Source organism: Lolium rigidum, chromosome 5 (assembly GCF_022539505.1).
Source record: "Lolium rigidum isolate FL_2022 chromosome 5, APGP_CSIRO_Lrig_0.1, whole genome shotgun sequence".
Lineage (NCBI taxonomy): Eukaryota > Viridiplantae > Streptophyta > Magnoliopsida > Poales > Poaceae > Lolium > Lolium rigidum.
The window spans coordinates 8,174,369-8,183,339 of NC_061512.1; the positions used below are offsets into that span (position 1 = coordinate 8,174,369).

The window sequence follows — 8,971 nt, forward strand, 5'->3', positions numbered from 1 at the left end:
AAGGAACTCCATGAAGTTCTAGTCAACCTGTGAAGACTGACGGGCATAGTTTTCAGAATAAAATAAACCTTTTAAAGAAATGTTTATGAAAACTTGCATTCGCCTATGACTTTCTGGTCTGTGGCTGTAGCTAGTGCATGATACACCTATTTCCTAATATGAACTTGTTGAGTACGCTCGTACTCATCCCACTCTTAAATTCCATGCTTAGCTATAGAGGCACCGGAGGATAAACTACCGTGGAACTCGAAGACAAAGGAGTCAACTGCAACAAGATGAAGAATCCAAGCAAAGAAGTCAATGGAGTCAACTCCTGCATCAGCTAGAGTGGAAACCTAGTCTAGCATTAGAAGGGAACCATTTCCCTAATTCTAGCACCTAAGTAGCTAGAGTTCTATAGCAAGCCAAGTAGCTCTTAAGCTTGAGTTAGCAATAAGTTAGACTACGAGTCGTTCTTCTGGAGCTTTATCTGAAATTTTACCTCACTGTAAAGTAGGAGGTTGTGTTGATCTTATGTAAACAGTTTGTGTATCCTTCTATAGACATACCTGGGACTCACATATGTTTCTGTTGTACCACTCTAAGTGATGTAATATGAGTGGAACGGTGTTTCACTTGTGTTATGTCAACGACTTGTGTACTACACCATGCAGTGGTACGCTGGGTCACCACAACAGTGCCATTAGCTCAGCTGCCGCCGGAGGAAGTACATGCTCTACAAGGAGCACCAGCGGAGGTACATCCCAGTCGGGTCAAAGATTACATCATCGCCTTCCTCATCGTGGTGATCGTGAGGATCTTGTTCTTCTGAGTGGTGTCTGATCGTATGTAACATGCTATGGCATGGTTATCTCACCCTATTTAAATTATGGTAAGGATATGGAACTATGATTTGAGCAACCAAACAACTAATTCATATTTTCCTGCGTGCAAGTTGGGCTGGAAACGGGCAACCAAACGATGGGGCCTGGCTTCCTTCTCCGGCGCGCAAAAGGCCGCACAGGCTACCAAACGACCCGCGTTTCATGGCCCATGGCCCGTTACGATGCGTAGGGGAGGCCCATCTCGCTGCACCAGTGGTGCAAAAATCGCATGCAGGCTACCAAACGCGCCCATACACGCCCCTTGCGGTTGCGGTTGCGGTTGCAGGTGTATACGATCGGCGCCGCGAACCTTTTCCCCGTTGGCCGTGCGGTTGTAGCTCCTCCACACGTCGTCGCTCGTGCTGCTCCTCCCGATGCTGCCGTTGCTCCAGCTCCTCCACCCTCTGCGCCTGGAGACGCCCGACGTTTGTCGCTCGAGCGCGACAAAACATCACCGACAAACGCCTCTATGGCGGCCGCTTGCGCCGCCGCCTACCACTCCTTGTTGTCCGCCAGCTCTGGGTCAATGTCGAACTCCACCGGTGGTGCTGGTGGAGATGGAGGTGGAGGTAGCGACGGTGGTGGAGGCAACTGTCCGCCGCCGGTGCGGCCCAGCATTGCGTAGGTGGTATGCAGTCGACGAGGCATGTTTTACGGTGGAGAAAGGGATACCGACGCTTGTGGTGACATCCATTGAGCGGAGGCGGCCTTTTATAGGTGAGGCGACGCGAGAAGAGGCGGGAGGAAAGCGCGAGAAGAAAGCGCGGGAAGAGGTGCGAACGGCGGCGACGCGTCGGGGAGGCGCAACACTGACAAGACGTCTTGCCCGCCCCTCCGTCTCCATTAATGCAAAGATGCATCGCTTCGTTCGTGCCTCAATGACGCATCGGGACCGCCACTCCCCTCCTCGCTTTTCGCTATGTCCGGCGCGTCCGCAACGTCCCGTGTGGAGCGGGGATGGCCTTGAGGCGTGGACACCGTATTGGGCCTCGTCGGGCAAAAAGGCCTTTGGGGACGCGCGACTAGGGCCGGTTATATGTTCGACGCGTCCTAAAAATCTTTGGGGACCGTTTTGAGGGACGCGACTGGAGATGAGGGGTGCAGAGCTGCGGCGAAGGAGTCAACAAGGCTGGAGCGAGGAGGCAACCAAGCTCTGCTCTGGTAATTGGGGTTGGGGCATCGGTGACTTACGGTTAGGGTTTGCCTTGTTGGTGGCAAAGAAGAAGGTGGGTTGTAGGCATGTAGCCCATGACGCCCTTTTGCGTGCGACGCCTCCTAGGGCTGCAGCGTCGCCACGCGCGTACGTCCCGCAAAGTGTGAATTAAGGCGAAAGTTAGCATAAATCTAGGGAAGAAAACACGAAGGGGCTGAAGAAAACCAGTCCCGCATCCCGCGGGGGCTGCAACCCTAGCGCCGCCTTAGAGCATCTCCAACAGGCGCTGTAAAATCTCACGCGCTATACCGGTGATTGGGCGCGCTGTATACCGCTCGCGCGCGGCATAGCGAATTTGCCTCCGGCGGAGGCTGTATTTTGCAGCGCGCGTTGGTGTGCGAAAAACGCACCTCCGCCAGAGGCGCTATTTTGCAGCGCGCGCGTCAGAAACTGCTAAATCGGACCGTTTTTTTTTTTTGAAAATTCATCAAACAAACTGAAATTTGATCGAAAATACGAATATAATTTAAAAGTGCGCGATACAATACGACATTTTAACGAAAATACTAATAAATAAACTACTCCTCGCCGTCGTCGGACTCCCAGTCGAAGTCGGAGCTGCTCAGTGTCGTGTCCGACACCGGCGTCGACGTCGTCGTGTCGCGGAACTCGGAGGAGGACGACAGGACGACGGTCGACGGCCCTGCGGCCTTCTGCCGTTCCTCCTTCCTCCTCGCCGCCGCGTCGGCCCTCGCCTTCTTCCTCGCCGCGGACTCGGCGCGCCGCTTCTCGCGACTCGCCTTCTTCATCGCCGCCCGCGCCGCCTTGTCCCCCTCCTTCTCCGCGTAGAAGGCCGCCGTGGCGGCGACGTCCTCCGGGAACGCGCGCGCCCACGCAAGGCGGTTGCGCTCGTCCTGCTCCGCCACGCGCGGGCGCTGCTCGAGGTCGCGGGCGCGGCGCCGCTGCTCGTTCGTGATGAGCGGCGATGGCGGCGCGAGCATCTCCGCCTGCTTGCGCGTCCGCACGTCGTCGAAGTTCATCTGGCGGCGGGGGCGGCCGAGGCGCCACGCGACGGCGTCGTAGGCGCGCGCCGCCTCATGCGCCGTGTCGTAGGTGCCGAGCCGGATCCGCTCCTCGCCGGAGCGAATCTCGGCGTCGAATAGGCCGCTCGGCCGCGCGCGGACGCCGACGGCATCTTCGCGTCGAGGAGGAACGTCCGGAGGCGGAGCGGCGCGGGAGGGAGAGCGGCGGGGAGAGAGAGGGCGCGGGAGGAAAACGCGTGGGAGGAGTGGCAGTTGGCCGCTTCGCGCGTGTCCTCTTTATGGCGCGCGGGGTAACGCACGCGGCAGATTTCCCGCGCGGGATAGCGCGAAAGCGCGCGGGCGGTAAATTTTTTAGCGCGCGTGCAGTTTTCCCGCGTCCGTTGGAGCAGCGCGGCAGCGACCGCGCGCGGCAAAACGGCGATTTTTTTTGCCGCGCGCGGGTTTTAGCGCGAGATGCTCTTACCACACAGGTGCTCCCGCCCGACTGATTTCATCGTTTCTTTTTTATGCAGTTTGTGTATGGGCCTGAGCCAATATGAAAATGTAAAAGGCCCATGTAGTTAGAAACTGACACGCAAAGCTTCTAGGACCACAAGCTGGACCTTGGCTCCCCACATGATGTCGTCCACACTCGAGTTTGACATTATCAGAGGTTGTACGCCCATGACACAATGATCACCGAAGCAAACTGCATACTCAACAGAGCATCGAGCTGGACAATAATCACAGAAATTAAGGAGCTACTGGAGTTCATGAACCAGGTTTGAGAAAATCTCAAGGAATGGCAACGGCGTGAGACATAGCCTAGGGCAATTAGGTAGGCGCGAGTTAAACCGGTGTTTAAGCGAATCAGCGCCTCCCTGCGTGTTGGCACTGATCGCATTAGATAGTAATACGTTTTCTATCTAATCAATAAAGCCTGCCGTTTCTCTAAAAAAAAAGAATAGTCACTCGCCCTCCCTGCTTCACTAACGGACCGTGTAGTTCTAATCTAGTACAACGATCAAACACATATTCGACATGAATTACAACAAAATGGAGATTTCTCAACTCACGGGTTGGAACGTAGCAAGGCTGTAATATGTACACTTATAACTCAACTGAGCAGTCTGAGCTGAACATTAGTCCCCCCCTTTCCTTCATATTCTTCGATTTCAGTAAGTATCATCCGGCAGCACATGGCATCTTGCCAGCAGCACAAGCTGAAAATATGTGATGCCAAGGAGTTAAATTAAGAGGCTGGAAGACATTTCAGATGGCATGGCACTGGCGCTTATTGCCACCGTTCTTTTGAACAACAGCAGCCTTACGACAGGACGCATTCTTCAGGCACAACTGTTTCATCTGCTAGTGGAGCGACGGCTTGGAGCAAAGTCTCCTGCGGTCCCTGTATCTGGTACTAACCAAAAGAAAGTTTCAGATTTCAAGAAGAATAGGTATTCCTTAGCGGCAAAGGAAAATGATTTTTTTAGATCAAAATGATTTAATAATAGCATGTAGTTCCAAGATAGAGATAAGGATGATTACAGTGCAGTAGCTGCAGCAATAAAATTGTATAAAAAAGATAGGCAATATATTTACATGTACCAACACAGTTTAGGATATATTATCTTGCAATAATATTATAAAATTACATCACCTTGTTTTGGACTTATTCTTATGAAAAGAATGGAAAATGGGCTGTATCGCAGTTCAAAAGAGATAATGCAACACAAAAAAAACCAATAGACTTTGACTGGCAGTGTACATTGTTGATGCATTCAAGCAAAACAGACTTCACATCAACCTCATATTGACATAAAGATGATATCAAGAAGTCCCATTATTCTGAGCAAAATAGAGGACAACTTTATCCAGAGATTATTGATTGGTTACCTTAGTTTTTTCAAAGCCTCTTAGCTGGATTTTTGGCCCATAACGAAATTCTGACCTCCTATCATCGGTTCGCAATCAGATCAGATATCAGTAGGTACAGAGATCCTAAAAGTAAATTATGAACGTGAGGACAAGAGTGGAAGGGTAGAGGTACCTACTATCACATCAGGGATGTGAGCAATCTTGTTCCATTCAGAAGTTCCATGTTTTGTGATCTTCTTCTCCAGGTCTGGATGGCAGCCTGAAACAAAGAGCACCTTCAAAGAGGAGGGCAAATAGGCAAGTGACTGGAGTTGCCCAACATCAAATAGGCATAATGTCTCGAGAGAGCAGAGGTCTTGCATGCTTGGTGGAATCGATTTTAGTGAATTTGATTTGTATATAACTAGGTGTTGGAGGGCTGGACGGTTCTGTAGCAGCCATCGGTCAGGTAACCTGTCCATCGCTGACACACCACTAATGTGCAATTTTTCAGTGCGGCAGAGACTCTTGAGCGGCTCAACAAGCAGCAAGGACGGCAGATCTACGTGAAGAGTAGTTATGTGCAGTGACTTGCTGGGCTCCACCAGATAAGCTTCTTCATCACCTCGAGTTACCAAGGACTGGGCTGCCTCCACGAGTTTACTGCACCCAATGATACCTAAGCGTAAGAGGGATGAAAGTAATCCGAGCCCTCCCAAGGACGAGAGATTCTTGCATCCCGCTATATACAGAATCCTTAGCGACCTGAGACTTTTGAACACATCCGCTGAGGGGAGAGACACCAGGCTCGAGCAGTTCTGCAGCTTCAGCATAGATAAGTTTGTGAGCTGTTGCAATGACCCAAGTACTAGAAGTTCTTTCATCTCATCAAATGGTATGGATGCAGACCTCGGACGTATACAATCATCGTCATTTGGGACATGGAGAGCACCCATGTTAAGTTTTTGCTCCAAAAGGCTCCCTTCCAGTGAGGCTAAACATGGACAGCCCGTGATAATTATCTCAGTCAATTTAGAGGATTTGGACTTGATGCTCTCACTCGATATCTTGCCAATCATAGGAAGTTTGGTTAGCCAAACACCTTTTATTTCCAGTGATACTAGGCTTGGAGGTAGAATAGGTAATTCCGTCAGTTTTTGGCATTCAAATATTACCAAAGAGACAAGGCCTTGAGGTAACAGTAACTCCGTGGAGCTACTACTGGACATATCACATGGTCTACCAATCTGCCGTAGCTTAGGAAGGTCTCTCAACATTAGAAGCTTCAGCAATACTAAATCACCAAGACATGGAAGGTATTCCCAATTTGTGCAGCTTATCAACTTGAGTGATAAAAGGTTTTTGACAGAACGGTTTTCAATCCAAAATGGAATTTTGGGACCATCGTAACCCTGAATTCCCAATACCTTAACATTAACATGTGGCTCAAGGTGGTCAAGAACTAAGTCATCTGTCATGATTTGATTAGGTGTCGACCACTCTAGAAATAACTCGTTGAGATGCTGTTTCTCCTTCAGCTTGGCATTCTTAGCTTCTTCATAATTCTCAACTTTCTCGAGGCTCTTAACTTCCAGTGAACGGAGCTCTCTTAAGTTCCTGATTGCACTTATTTTGTTGCATATTCTTCCTCCTACCTGGTAATTACCTAATTCCTGAAGAGATGTGAGCCTACTTATACCGAAATTACCAAATCTATCCTCTCCATAGGATACATACCGCAGATGTTCAAGATTCCCTAAATATCTCTCTTCATATGTTCCAACCTTCAAACCAAATTGACAGCAAAGTACCAACAAGTGATACAGTTTAGCAACCCCACATATCATGTCTGGTGATATTATGCGCAAGTCGATATAGCGAAGATGTTTCAGTTTACCAATCTTGTCAGCAAAACGGAATGTGTTCCACAGTTTTGAACGGAATAGGCGCAACGACTTTGAGCTCTCAACAATCATTTCAAGTACACAAACTATATCACTTTTAACCTTAATATCATCATAAATAATAATACTGCGCAGGTTTTCAAAATGGGAGATTTTCTTGACCTCATCAGCAGAGAAACTGTGAATATTGACAATGCATAGGTGTCGGACTGTAGCCTTCTCATCTTTAAGCTGAACAGGATGATCAATTCTTGCACATTCACCAGTGGAGACATTCCTTGCTAATTCATGCATCAAATCATGCATTACATAACTTTCTTCTTGTTCCCATCCACGAGCCTTGGATTTCAGATCAAAGAATGATTTTCTAGTTAGCTGAGCCAAGACTTGTTCTGCAGTATCCACCGAAGTTTGAGTGTCACTTGCAGGCTGTGAGATCAATCCTGAACCAATCCACAGTTGCACCAGTTCTTTCTTTTGAAATGCATAGTCCTGAGGAAATATGCAACAATACCGAAAGCAAATCTGCAGCTCTGTTGGCAGGTGGTAGTAGCTTAATCTGAGAACCTTCATAATATCATCTTCAGTTCCTTTAAAATGTTCCAATCCTTGATCCAAGAATCTGCTCCAATGTTCAAGTGTTGTATTGCCTTGCAAATGCTCACCCACGACCTTTGTTACCAAGGGACATCCTCTCAGCTTCTTTGCAATTTGTCCTCCAGTTGACTTCAAATGTACATAATCTCCTGGGTTCAGCCCGGAAAAGGCATGATGTATGAAGAGATCGAGATTTTCATCTTCTTCCAGTCCTTGTAGTGTTAAGCACTGATCTCTTTGGACTCCCATCACCTTTGCAGCCATGTCCGCTACAGATGGCATTCGGGTTGTCAACAAAATTTTGCTCCCAGTGTTCAATTTCCGCAGAGGAGCAAATAACTTCTCCCATTCATCTCTTCTCTTATCTTCCCAAACGTCATCCAAAACTAGCAAAAAATTGATAGACTTTAGTTTCTCTATGAGATATCGCTGTAGTGGTTCCAAATGATCAGCGCTTGGTTTTACGCCTGTAGCACATTCCAATATTTTATTTGTCAGTGATGCCGCACCAAAGCTGGTAGATACAGTAACCCAGATGACCTTAAAATACTTCAGTACCTGATCTTGCTCACATACGCTCTGAGCCAAAGTAGTCTTTCCCATGCCACCATGACCAACCACTGAAATAATAGGAATACTGTTGGTCCTCGTCACCCCAGTTTCAGCTAATTCAACTGATGTGTTAGCCAGCCATCCAAGAATCTGTTCTTTCTCCTTTTCTCGTCCAACAAAAATGGTTGCGCTTAATATAGAACCAGTCTGGCGGTCATTGTCAACAAACTTCTGCACTTGCCGCTGGCTGCTGGTACAAACTCCACTGAGATGGCCTGCGAGGTCGAGGAATCTGACAACACCTGCAGCAGCCTTATCTAAACCATCCACAGATTTCATCAGTCTCTTCAGAGTGTCCCGGTGAGTAATTTTCTTCGAGAGTTTTGTTGAGAACAGGGACACCCTTAACAGATCTGAAAAACTTGTACTTCATCTTACCAAAAGGAGAACCCCAATCACTAACCTTTCGCTCCTTGGCCTTCTCTTCTAGCTCGTAATATTCAAGCTCGTCAACGGCGTCCTCCGCCGCCTCGACCGCATCCCTGAGCTGCCAGAGCCACGCATCCAGGGCACTGCTTTGCTCCTGAACACGTTCTGGGCTGACGATATCGAACACTGCCTTGATCTGTGGCATGGCCCACAAGAGCCGATTCTTCACCTCATCCATTTCTTCATATTTGAAGTGTTTGTTGATGTAGCTGAACGCCTTGTTGATCAAGAAGGATATGGCCGGCGTTGCCACAGACTTCCCTGCAAAAACAAGTGCAGCAGAGGTAGCCATGTTTGTGGATGGATGCCTTTCTGTGTGTGTTCGTGTGAGAGGAGGGCCAGCAATGAGCAATGATGAATTTTGCTAACGTTGGAGCTGGAGTAGTGGCTATGTGGTGTGGAGAGGGAAAAATCACTGGGTTGTAATCATGAGTATGTCGCAGCTAAAAACAAGGGGGCAAACTTCAAGGGGAAGTTTCCATGGTCTCCATCCATCTAGAGTGCAGGGCTTGTAATGCGCCAGCAGTACAGGAT

General features: G+C 48.7%; 1 pseudogene; it reads right to left on the reverse strand.

Moving 5' to 3' along the window:
• Window positions 1-4,308: 4,308 nt before the first annotated feature.
• LOC124651629 lies at window positions 4,309-8,738 on the reverse strand (annotated as a pseudogene).
• Between the last annotated feature and the right edge of the window lie 233 nt (window positions 8,739-8,971).